At 43.2% G+C, this 12828-nt stretch overlaps 1 protein-coding gene and 1 pseudogene across 3 annotated transcripts in view; both read left to right on the top strand.

Moving 5' to 3' along the window:
• The window catches only part of WDR72 (WD repeat domain 72), a 243257-nt gene that overhangs the window by 207186 nt on the left and 23243 nt on the right, over positions 1 to 12828 (top strand). The gene's annotated exons all lie outside the window — the stretch shown is intronic.
• Positions 4147 to 7672, top strand: LOC138844578 (DIS3-like exonuclease 1; annotated as a pseudogene).

Below are 12828 nucleotides of genomic sequence, written 5' to 3'. Positions count from 1 at the left end.
ATGGGAAACCAGGAAAAGCACCTGGCTCCTGGCTGCTGCCATCGGATCAGCGCGGTGTGCCGGCCGCAGCGCACTGGCCGCAGCGGCCATTGGAGGGTGAACCAACGGTAAAGGAAGACCTTTCTCTCTGTTTCTCTCTCTCACTGTCCACTCTGCCTGTCAAAAAAAAAAAAAAAAAAAAAGAGTATCCCATCAGCTCACTGCAGAGCCCAGTGTTCCTGCCCTGGCCTCCATGGCTTTGACTACTCTGACAAATACAGGTGAAGGGGGGGGGGGGAGGACGGTGGAGTAGCCCTGCTTCTGCCTTGGAGTCAGGATGAGGCTTTAATTTTTAGGGCTGGCGCTGCAGCTCACTAGGCTAATCCTCCGCCTTGCGGCACCGGCACACCGGGTTCTAGTTCCGGTCGGGGCGCCGGATTCTGTCCCGGTTGCCCCTCTTCCAGGCCAGCTCTCTGCTATGGCCCGGGAGTGCAGTGGAGGATGGCCCAAGTACTTGGGCTCTGCACCCCATGGGAGACCAGGAGAAGCACCTGGCTCCTGCCATCGGATCAGCGCGGTGTGCTGGCTGCAGCGCACTGGCCACGGCGGACATTGGAGGGTGAACCAACGGCAAAGGAAGACCTTTCTCTCTGTCTCTCTGTCTCTCACTGTCCACTCTGCCTGTCAAAAAAAAAAAAAAAGGTAAAAAAGCTCTTTCATTTTTAATCTTAGATATTTGTGACTTTTCGCTTCATTAGACATGCTGATTAAAAAAAAAGACCAACAAACCTAAAGGATTTATTTATGTATTTGCAAGTCAGTTACACAGAAAAGGAGAAGCATAGAAAGATATCTTCCATTTGCTGGTTCACTCCAATTAGCTGCAATGGCCAGAGCTGTGTCAATCCAAAACCAGGAGCCAGGAGCTTCTTCCATGTCTCCTATGTGGGTGCAGGGGTCCAAGGGTTTGGGTCATCTTCTACTGCTTTCCCAGGCCATAGAAGAGAGCTGCATGGGAAGTTGAGCAGCCGGGACTCAAACCGGCACCGGCTTTACCTGCTACACCACAGTGCAGGCCCCAGTCCAAGTCTTATTTTATTAAAAGCACCTTTTGTATTCCTGTCTTGGTTCTGTTTTAATAAAGAATGATAGGGAAAACAGTAATTCTTTCCTCTTGGTTTCTTTTACTGTTCTTTATTTGCCTTTTTGGGTTGGCTCTTTAGGTCATTTTTACTTTTATTAGGTTTTTAGTATTATAAAATACCCTTTCATAATTAGGTTGATTGTATTTCATGAATTCTGTATTGTCATACTTTTGACAAAGTTTTGCAATTTTGAGTTTCCCTTTTATTTTGCAGTGTGTTTTGAAATTTCCAGGTAGAAAAAATTTTTATTTTAATTCAAGAATATCTGTTGGTTCTATTCTTTGAAATATTAGGGTGTGAGGTTGCCCTAGACTTAAGATTTAATCAATTTTGGTGAATGTTTCATGTACCTTCAAAAATAGGTATGCCCTCTGTTATTGGCATTTAAAGTTTATTAGATTTACCTTTCTGGTTTACTTTAGGTTTTCTCAGTACTCAGTTTTTATTTTGTCCCTATCAGTTACTTAGTTTGTTTTTGATTTTCCTGTAGTCTCAGCTTTGTTAAAGTGTTATGTGCAGATGTAGGCCGTGAAATACATTGTGATTATAGCCTTTAATATCATGAAATACTGTCTTCTTCTAATGTTTGGTTTGCATTATGCTTTGTTCAATAGTATTTTGACAGTTGTTTTATTTATATAAATCTTTCTTAACTCTGTCTTATGCAACATAAGGTCAGATTTTACTGTTAACCAGTCTCATCTTTTCTTCCAATAGATTAATTAAAATGTGTTGATAATGTCAAGTTTGTACATACAGATATATGAAGCTATACATGCTTTCCCATCTTTGATTTTCCTGAAAAATCTGCCTTTTTGGTGGAGGTGTATTTGGTTAAGTTTTTTTTGTTGTTGTTCTAAAATCTTTATGCCATTTCCAGTTTGTATTCCACTATGAGCACTATTGAACTGAATCTATTCGAAATATTTTCTTGTCTCCCAGCATATAATTTGAAATATCATTCCACTCCAATACTTAAAATGTATACAACTTGTGTATTCTTCCTATCTTTCTGATTTCCTTCATTTCAGTGAGTTAATAGTTTAATTGCAAATATAGCCATGTTTTTATAGTCATAATTTAGTGTTAGTTCTGGAGTATAAATATTTAGCTCTTTGAAGGTTTTTATTTAATGAATACAAATTTCATATGTACAGCTTTTAGGAATATAGTGTTTTCTCCCGCCGTTACGCCCTCCCACCCCCACTCTGATTCTTTTTATAGAAAACTTTTGAAAATCTTTTGGATTATAGCAGCTCTTCCCCCCATAACCACCCTCCCACCCACAAACCATCCCTCTCCTACTCCCTCTCCCATCCTGTTCTTCATTAAGATTCATTTTTAATTATCTTTATATACAGAAAATAAACTCTATACTAAGTCGAGATTAACTGTTAGCACCCAGAGAGACACACGAAGTATAAAGTACAGTTTGAAGAAACTTTTAGCATTAATTCTCATAGTACACCTCGTTAACTACAGAGGTCCAACATGGGGATTAAGTTCACAGTGATTCCTGTTGATTTAACGATTAACTCTTGTTTTTGACATCAGTGATCAGCTGAGGCTCTTGTCATGAGCTGCCAAGGCCATGGAAGCCTTTTGAGACCACAAACTCCATCAGTATTTAGACAGGGCCATAAGCAAAGTAGAAGTTTTCTCCTTCCTTCAGTGTTTTCCTTTCCTTGAAATGTATTGGGCAAGTTACTCTTTCATTTTTTAAGGTGAAGTATTATTAGAATTATCTGAAGATCTTTCCTTTATGCGTAACTTAACCTTTATAATATTGCCACTTTGAAATTCATTTCAATTTGAGATATTGCTTTTGTCAGTAAATTCAGTTTTCATGCAGTATGTGTTATAAAGACCAAAAGCAAGATACTACTTTATATCTACATGCACTTGCTAAGACCTTTCCATCACCAAGTTTCTAATTCTGTCCTTTCAACTGCTTTTATACAATCAGATCCATGCAGTGATCTGATTGTTTTTGATTTGCAATGTGTAAGAGTAAGGGGAACAGGCCGGCGCCGCGGCTCACTAGGCTAACCCTCCGCCTAGCGGCGCCGGCACACCGGGTTCTAGTCCCGGTCGGGGCGCCGGATTCTGTCCCGGTTGCCCCTCTTCCAGGCCAGCTCTCTGCTGTGGCCAGGGAGTGCAGTGGAGGATGGCCCAGGTGCTTGGGCCCTGCACCCCATGGGAGACCAGGAAAAGCACCTGGCTCCTGGCTCCTGCCATCGGATCAGCGCGGTGCGCCGGCCGCAGCGCGCCGGCCGCGGCGGCCATTGGAGGGTGAACCAACGGCAAAGGAAGACCTTTCTCTCTGTCTCTCTCTCTCTCTCACTGTCCACTCTGCCTGTCAAAAAAAAAAAAAAAAAAAAAAAAAAGAGTAAGGGGAACAGCAGTAGTAAGACCCAGGGCAACCTCAAATCTGTGTGCCCAACAACCAGCCGAGTCGAGATGCCTGTAGCTGGCTGGGAGAATTGACAGGGGCCTGGGTGCTCATGACTGTGGGAGCCTTTTGTGTTGGGACTGTGAAAACACTGAGGCTGCATCTGAAGGGGAAGGGTGTGGCTGAGTCACTGTGGGCAGCTCTACAGGTTCAAGGCTCCCCAATTCCCGGTGCGGGTTATTGCTATGGGATGCATGCTCACACTGAAAATTGCATGGATTCTTTGTGTGGTTCTGGTGGCAGTGTGAATGAGCATTATACCCACTGGGGCTAGTGAACAGGCATTGGTCTCCTTGGAGAAGAGGTGGTGTGTGTGGCTACACCAACAGCAGATTAATCCTCCTGTCTGATAAGATTTACCATGCCCAATTTGAGCGTCAAGTCACATAGGACACTCCTCTTACCCTGGAGGACGGATCAGAGCTCTCTGGCCACACCCATTACACCCCTCTGGGTTTTCACCAAAAGAACCCACACTCCTCTAGTCCACAGAGGCATAGTCCCAAGATAAACGCCATCACTTTTAGAAAACCAGTTTTCAAACCTCCAGGATCCCTAAGAAGCTGCAGGATGAGCCACAGAATTGATGGATGCCAGCCTCGGGCCCTCGGCCCTGAGGATGAGGCCGTTAAGGCATGTTTGATGTCCAGAGCTCCACACTGGAGAAGAGGGTGCAGGTACTCTAACAAGCTGCAGAACCCCCTCAAGCATGCGTGCCGTGAACGAGTCCTCTTTACCAATGAGTACCAGCTCTCAGGCTGCCTCTCTCGGGAAAAGCGCAAGCTCCGGAGAGACTGGCAGACCAGGACTGTCTACTCTGCGGCTGTCTGGTATCACCACCACTGCCAGAAGACGCCCATTGTCATGGTGGCAGACGCTGGTAAGGAACACGAAGACAAGACTGAAGGAGTACTTGGGAGGACGTTCAATTATTTGAACAAGTTTTGCGATTCCATCAACGAAACCCAACAGGAGGAAGAACTCCAAAGGTTGCAGTCTACAGGACTGAATTACAAGGAGTATCTTCCCCCAGATGTGTTAGAAGCTGGGATCAAATCTGGACAGTATATTAAGGGAATCGTGAATGTAAGTAGACAGTAAAAGCAGCAGCTTTTGTCCGCCTGCAGGAAGCTGGCAACCGTCACTCAAGACTGGATTTCAAGATCTTGATCTACTGAATGAATGCCCAGAGCAGCTCGATCCACGGAGACAGGGTAGCAGTTAAAGTATACCCTAAATCACACTGGAGAAATAGCCACAGAATGTGAGGCCACCAACGAACCTATTCCCGCAGGCCACATGGTGGGCACTATTCAGAAGCATAAATGGGATTACGAAGCGACATTCCCATCTTATGAACACACACACTGTTACAGCAGGAAAACAAATTCCTGGTTGCATCCTGGGAGTACAGAATCCCCAAATTTCAATCAGCAAACAAACTGAAAAGCATCAATATTTCAGGGCTATCATACGCATCGATTGCTGGGACAAGTTGCTATACCCAGATGGCATGTCCTGGAAGGGGAAATCAAGGTGATCCTGGCAGAAAACATTTCTGTGCAGCCTTTCTCTGAAGCCCAGATGGGTGAGAAGCCAGTCAATACCCCCAGAAAACCCTTGGAGTGGGAATCCTGAAGAGGAACGAGAATGGAGAGACTCGCAGAAAACCCATCTGGTGTTTACCATCCACCAGAAGGGATGTGAAGACATGGACAATGTGCTGTGTGCACCCTAAGCAGTGGGAGCCTGGAGCTAGGCATACATACAGCTGATCTAATGTACTCTTTGAAGCCCAACTCTTACCTGGATAATGAAGCCAGGGCAGGGGCACCATGTACTGCCTGCCCTCCATCCACAGCTCCAATTTGTGTTCTCTGCTGGGAGGTGTTGACAGGTATGCTGTGAGCATCATGTGGGAACTTGATATGACTTCTTATGAAATTAAGAATGTCTGGTATGGAAGATCTAGTATTCATTCTGCATACAAACTGTTCTACAAAACAGCTCAGGCGCTCCTAGATGGAAACTTGAGCATCGCTGATGACATCCCTGGATTCCAAGACATAGATGAAAAGGGCAAAGAGGGTAGGCTGGAGAAGCTAACGTGGGCAATTGTAAAGTCAACAGACCTAGCTCACCACTTCCGGGCTCAGCGAGATCTTGGCGGTGCCCTATGTCGCTCCCCCTCTTCGTGGAGGAACGACACAGGACCCTGTGTTGTTCTTTCGTCTGCTCGGCCCTTCCCGGGTTTGCTGCTGGTCCTTCCCGGGTTGGCTGCCGTCCCTCCACCTCTGTGGAGGGGCGGGCCCCCCTGCCACTTTCCCCACTTCCACAGGGGAGTGGCACACCGCCGGCTGGCTCTCTCGGGGGCTGCTCTGATGTTCCTTCAGATAGATGTTCCTGGTGCATGTTGTCTCTCTCCTCCTTTATAGTCCTCTTCCACCAATCCCAACTCTGCTACGCACACACCGAGCATGCTGCTCTCCTCCAATCAGGAGCAGGATCAGCTCCTGCAGGTCATCACTCAAGTTGGCGAGAGGCAGCTGCGTAGAAGTTGTTTACTCCCTTCTCAGCGCCATATTGTGGGAGAGCAGATGCATAGAATAAGTCTTAATTCCAGTAACTTAGTCTAGTCTGAGTTGCTCCCCACACCCTAGAACTAGAAGGCATTGAGGTTATGTGCAGTTTGATGAGAACATTCTGGACCTCATCCCCAGGCAGCCCCTGCAAATCCATAAGACAGTGGCAGAGTGCATGATCCTTGCCAGCCACCAGGTGGCCAAGATCTGTGGAAGCTTCTCCAAGCAGACCCTGCTGCACCAGCACCCACTTCTGCCACAGGAGCTCTTCTGAGCTCCAGCAGAGTGCCTGTCGCTCCCCCTCTTCGTGGAGGAACGACACAGGACCCTGTGTTGCTCTTTTGTCTGCTCGGCCCTTCCCAGGTTTGCTGCTGGTTCTTCCCGGGTTGGCTACCGTCCCTCCCACCTCCGTGGAAGGGCGGTTCCCCCTAGCCACTTTCCCCACTTCCACAGGGGAGCGGCACACCGCCGGCCGGCTCTCTCGGGGGCTGCACAGGTGTTCCTCTTAGATGTTCCTGGTGCATGTTGTCTCTCTCCTCCTTTATAGTCCTCTTCCACCAATCCCAACTCTGCTACCCACACGCCGAGTACGCTGCTCTCCTCCAATCAGGAGCAGGTCCTACAGTCTATTGGTTGAACTGGAGGCAGCTGTGTAGAAGCTGTTTCTCCCTTCTCAGCGCCATATTGTGGGAGAGCAGATGCATAGAATAAGTCTTAATTCCAGTAACTTAGTCCAGTCCAAGTTGCTCCCCACAGTGCCAAGGTCAGAGGGCTCCCCATTGACACAAACTCCAATAAAACACTGGCTTTTTCACTTTTAAAACCAATGACCTGGCTGATCCCATGGTGAATAAGCTGCTGTGATACATGGCTACACTGGCCATGTCCAACGCACTGTACTTCAACAGGCTCGTGCAGGGAGCAGGAGTTCCTCCACTACAGACTCGCATTAGGTAAATACACCCATTTCACATCACCAATAAGATGTGCAGACACAGTACTTCAATTAATTGCAGCTGTTGCAAAAGATAAGAGGCAATTTTTTTGAGTAATAGAAATTTTGAAGAATTGTGCGAGCCTATCAACGACAGACAGCGGCCAGTGAATGGTGCCAAAGGCAAGCGACAGAGCTCTTCCAACACCTTGACTTCAAAGGTAAGGATGCTGACCAAGAGAGTGCTGCATTGCTGACAGTATCATTTAGGCATTCTGGGATGCCAGCACAAAGCTGTATGTCCGTTCCAAGGTATGAGACAAAAGGAACTGCAAGTCTCAAGAATAAAGGTGGCAGTGTGATCTATTTAAGCCCCAGTGGTGAAGATTGGGGCTAGATACCAGGAGCCCTTCGTAGATCCTATGACCAGATTAAGTGCATCACATCCAATGGGGAGTTCATTACTTTCCATGTGTTTGAGCACATCACAGGAAGGCTGCGTGTGTGCGTGAAGTGTCCTTTCCAAAGTGAAGTACAGAGAATGCAGTTCATTAATGCATTTTTGTGCCAATATAGGTGAAAATATAAGTACAGGTTTTCTAATATCATCCCAATAATATACGTCTGGAAATAAGCAATAAACCGTACGTGGCCCCAGAGACACAGCATACTCCCGAGAGCTCCCCATCATCCAAGAATGGCAGACGATGCTCAGCCTGGCAAAGAAAGTGTCATCCCTGAGGAATACTGGGAGTTCCGGCAGAGTAAGGGAAAGAGCCTGTATGCTCTCCTGGAGATAAAGGATCTTGCTATCCATGACATTAACAATCTTGGGATTTTATGAAAAACTTAGGAGTGCCACTTTTCAATGTCCATCAGAATTGAATAGATTTCCGTTTGTTTCCTAAAGCCTTCCCAGTCCTCCCAACACTTGGACTTTCTCCTCCAACTGCAATGCCTCCATTCCCCCAGAATACTCTCCAAATTTCTTTCATGGCTGAGAGTACTAAAGAGCATCCTTTGAATTTCCTCAGTGATGGCCAAACTATTGCCATAACACCATGCAGCTAACACTTGAACATGGGTCTGAAACATGCAGGTCCACTCACATTGAGTTTTTCAAGGATTTCTGAGAATTTGATAAAACAAAGCAAAAATGTACTACCCAAAAATGTTGGTAAACTAAGGGTATATCATGAATATGTGTAATATTGACATAGTCTATTTTTCCATTTATTCCTATATAGAAATCTATTGCAAAGTTAACATTTATTGTACATATTCATATTAAGTTTTCTATTGAAATATAAATTTCAAAAGTACCACTTTTGGATTATAGCAGTTCTTCCCCCCTACAACCTCCCTCTGACCCACAAACCATCCCATCTCCTACTCCCTTCTCCCATCCCATTCACATCAAGATTCATTTTTAATTATCTTTATATACAGAAGATCAACTTAGTATATACTAAGTAGAGATTAACAGTTTGCAACCACACAAAGAATAAAGTACTGTATGAAGATTAGTGTTACCATTAATTCTCATAGTGCAACCCATTAAGGACAGAGATCCTACATGGGGAGTAAGTGCACAGCGATTCCAGTAGTTGATTTAACAATTGACACTCTTGTTTATGGCATCAGTAATCACCAGAGGCTCTTGTCATGAGCTATGGAAACTCTGACCTTATTTAGACGAGGCCCTAATCAAAGTGGGAGTTCTCTCCTCCCTTCAGAGAAAGGTACCTCCTTCTTTGATGGCCCATTCTTTCCACTGGGATCTCACAGAAATCTTTCATTTAGGTCATTTTTTGCCACAGTGTCTTGGCTTTCCATGCCTGAAATACACTCATGGGCTTTTTAGCCAGATCCGAATGCCTTAAGGGCTGATTGAGGCCAGAGTGCTGTTTAGGGATTTGTCATTCTATGAGTCTGTGTATCCTGCTTCCCATGCTGGATCGTTCCTTCCTTTAATTCTATATTATTAGCAGACACTGGTCTTGTTTATGTGATCCCTTTGACACTTAATCCTATCTTTATGATCAGTTATGATCACTTTAGTAAGGTGGCATTGGTACTTGCCAACCTAATGGGATTTGGAGTCCCATGGCAAGTTCCTAGCTTTACCCTTAGGGGTAAGTCCAATTGAGCATGTGCCGAACTGTACATCTCCCTTATTCGCACTCATATTTAACAGATCAATTTTACTGTGCATGCTGTGATTTGGACTGTACAGGATTAACTAGCACATATTGTACTATCATAATTTTACAGCCACTTCCTGTCGCTATGGAGGCAAGTTCAAGTGCTGTATCTGTTTAAGATGCCCCATGATACTGATCGATTCTGTGTGCCATCATCTTTCCAGCAGATTGTATACCCCAGTAAAAGTGATCTCTTGATCTGGCCTATTTTTACTGAAAATAATTTACTACTTATCAAAAAACAGTTAAAAGCAGTCACTGGGGAGAAGATAAAGTACCTCCACAAATGCCCGAAAGTAAACACAGCAACTCAAGAAACAAGGAGAACATGACTCCTCCAAAGGAGCACAACACTTCAATACTGTAATGAGAAAATGAAGAGATTGAAGAAATTCCAGAAGTGGAATTAAAAATTTTGATCATAGGATTAGAGGTAATGAGAAGCAAATTCACTAAATCCATAGTGACATGAATCGCTATTTTTCCCATGAAACTGAACTTTTAAAGAGAAGTCAAAGTTAAATGTTGAAAATGAAGAATTGATTAAAAAATGCAATGGAAAGCTTAACAGACTCAGTGATGCAGAAAAAGAGAAGACAAATCTCTGGGAATTTTACACTCGGACCAAAAACGAGAAATGAGAAAATTAAAAACCAGTGTTGGAGATTTATGGAATACTATCAAATGACCCAAAATACAGGTCCTAGGAGTTCCTTGAAAGTATGGAAAGGGAAAAAATTAGATGCCTTTTATTGAAGTAATTTCAGAAAACTTTCTGATTTGAGACAGAAGGGGACATCCAAGTACAGGAAGCACATAGAACTCCTAATAGACATGACCAGAAAAGATCTTCACCTTGACACAATGTAGTCAGACTCTCCAGAGTAGAAGAAAAGATTCTAAAATGTGCACGAGAAATGCCAGGTTACTTTCAGAGGATCTCCAATTTGACTCACTGACTTCTCAGACATCCTACAGGCTAGGAGAGGATAGCGAGATATAGTCCAAGTCCTAAGAGAAAAGAAACTGTCAACCCAGAATGCTGTACCCTGCAAAGCTCTCATTTATGAATTAAAGTGAAATGAAGACCTTCCATAAAAGAATTTGTCACCACTTGTCCAGTCTAAAAGTATGTTTAAAGATGTGCTACACAATTTAAAAGATTTTGACAGGTAGAGTTACACTGAGAGGGACAGAAAGGTCTTCCTTCCATTGGTTCATTCCCAAATAGCTGCTATGGCCAGCGCTGCACCGACCCGAAGCAAGGAGCATGGTGCTTCCTCCTGGTCTCCCATGTGGGTGCAGGGGCCCAAGCGCTTGGGCCATGCTCCACTGCCTTCCCAGGCCACAGCAGAGAGCTGGACTGGAAGAGGAGCAGCTGGGACTAGAACCAGCACCCATATGGTGTGCTGGCACCACAGGTGGAGGATTAACCAAGTGAGCCATGGTGCCAGCCCTGCAAGCCACTATTTCTATGTTTGTGCTGTGTACTACATCCAGTGACCACCCTCCAGTAATAATTCTGTCTTTGATAAAACTGAACAGGTTTAGACTTCTAATTTCAGTGCTAGCATTTTGTAAAGCCTAATGTATGAATGGAAGCCGGTAAAATGTCCAGTAGTCAAGGACCTCTGCAAAAGAGGGTGCAAAATCTGTTCTTACTTTCAAATAAGAACCAGTAACTGGTTCACTTAAAAGGTTATGATTTAATTGCATCCATAATCTGAAATTTTATTGTGCATGTGATACTTTAAACTTTCAAACCCAAATTAACTTTTTCATAAAGGTTATTGCTATATTTCTAAAGGCTATCAACATGTCATCAATGCGATTCAGTTTAATATCCATTTAATTTATTAGCAAAAATAAGCTAATAACTAGCCTTCAAATATGGTCTACGTTATCTGGTCAGTGTTGTCAGAAATTATCTTCACTGCCTTTCATGTTCAGAACTCTTGATAAGGAGATAATCTACAGATTACTATGACCAGGATTATTTGATTATTAATATTAGATATAAATCCTCCTACCTTCTTAGACTATTAAAAGGGAGCCACTAACACTATTTTCTACAATCCCAAATGAAGGTAATGTAACAGATTTCTTAAATTGTTATCAGGTCAGAGGTTTTTAAAATGTTCTTATATTGCTAGTAAAATACAATAAAATGCCTTGATCTGACAGCTAGCATCTTACACTCACCTATAGGCAAATAGAGTAGTAATAGTAATAGTGAGTTTATTAGGCCTTCTGCATCTAGCCAGTAAGTTCAGTACTCAGCATGTTTTCCCTCATTCACCTGTAACATTTCTATGTATCCTATAGACACCCTCGTTATTACTATTTTGTAGATGTGGACAATGAGACACAGGAATGTTAACTCGATCAAGGTCACCCAGTGTGTGGATGAGCCAGGATTTTATTCTAATTGGGTATCCTAATAACATAGCTAAATTTCCATAACAATAAGCGACTTGTCTGTCATTTGTGAAAGCTGTCCTTTAACAGAATTGCCAAAACTGAATAGAGATCTTAAATAATGTTTGAAGGAAACACAAGAAATCAGCCAATTAGGAAAAGAAGGCAGTATATGTAATTCTTTGAACATCTAATTATACTATATCATTCCATTAAACCATCACTGTTAGAAGCAGAATCCCTGTATTACCAAGTACAATCCTTGCCAAATATCCAGACAGAATCGTTGGCTTTAAGGATTACAAGTCACATAATAAAGGATAATGGCCTAAAATTAAGCACACCAATATAAAAAGCTTGGACTTCATGCTCAGTATAAATCAGCAATCTGTTAGATTTAATGTGAGATTAAGGAGCTGTGTAACCCACAATTATACTGTTTTTCATTAAGAAAAAACATGATGATTGTACTCTGTACAATTCTTCCTTCTATTTACCTCTGTTTAATTGGATTGGGGACTGCTTAAACATCTTTGAATTGGAGCTTATAAGAAGATGATCCCAGCTGTTTTTCAAAGCTTAAAGCAGCAGGCAGACAACACGATCATGTCAAATCTCATGCAAAAAGCCTTAATCCTACTTTTTCCATCAACCGCTATGCAGCCCAGTGTTTAACCTTCTAAGTACTAAATGTGCTTTGTCACTGCTTTGGTAGATTTGCCACTGAATTGTTATTGTCTAATGCCATTAGTTTAGTGCTATTACAAGATCTCAGTTTTCTCGTTGGAAACTGAACACATTGCTAGTCAGTAGTCCATGGCACTTCTAAAATTCAAGTAGAGAATAAAGACTTGTTTATAAATTCATCTATTCACTTGCTCATTTGATAAACAGTTTTCTGCCTTTCCCCAAGCTCCAGGGTAGACCCAGGAGAGAAAGCATCAAGTCACAGTCCCTTTCTTAGATGGTCACCTTAGTCCCATGATTTTATCAGCTCAACCAACACTTCTGACTTCATGGTAGTAAAAAATAAATTTGAGTTTTCTTCCTAACTACATTTGCCTAGTCTAACTATCTAGTATGTTAACCTTGGAACTATTAGCTGCAGTTTTGC

The sequence above is a fragment of the Oryctolagus cuniculus genome, chromosome 12 (assembly GCF_051225735.1).
Source record: "Oryctolagus cuniculus isolate XC-2025 breed Fujian yellow rabbit chromosome 12, ASM5122573v1, whole genome shotgun sequence".
NCBI classification, from domain to species: Eukaryota; Metazoa; Chordata; class Mammalia; order Lagomorpha; family Leporidae; genus Oryctolagus; species Oryctolagus cuniculus.
Note: the sequence above shows the minus strand (reverse complement) of the source record. Positions and strands in the feature narration are given on the sequence as shown.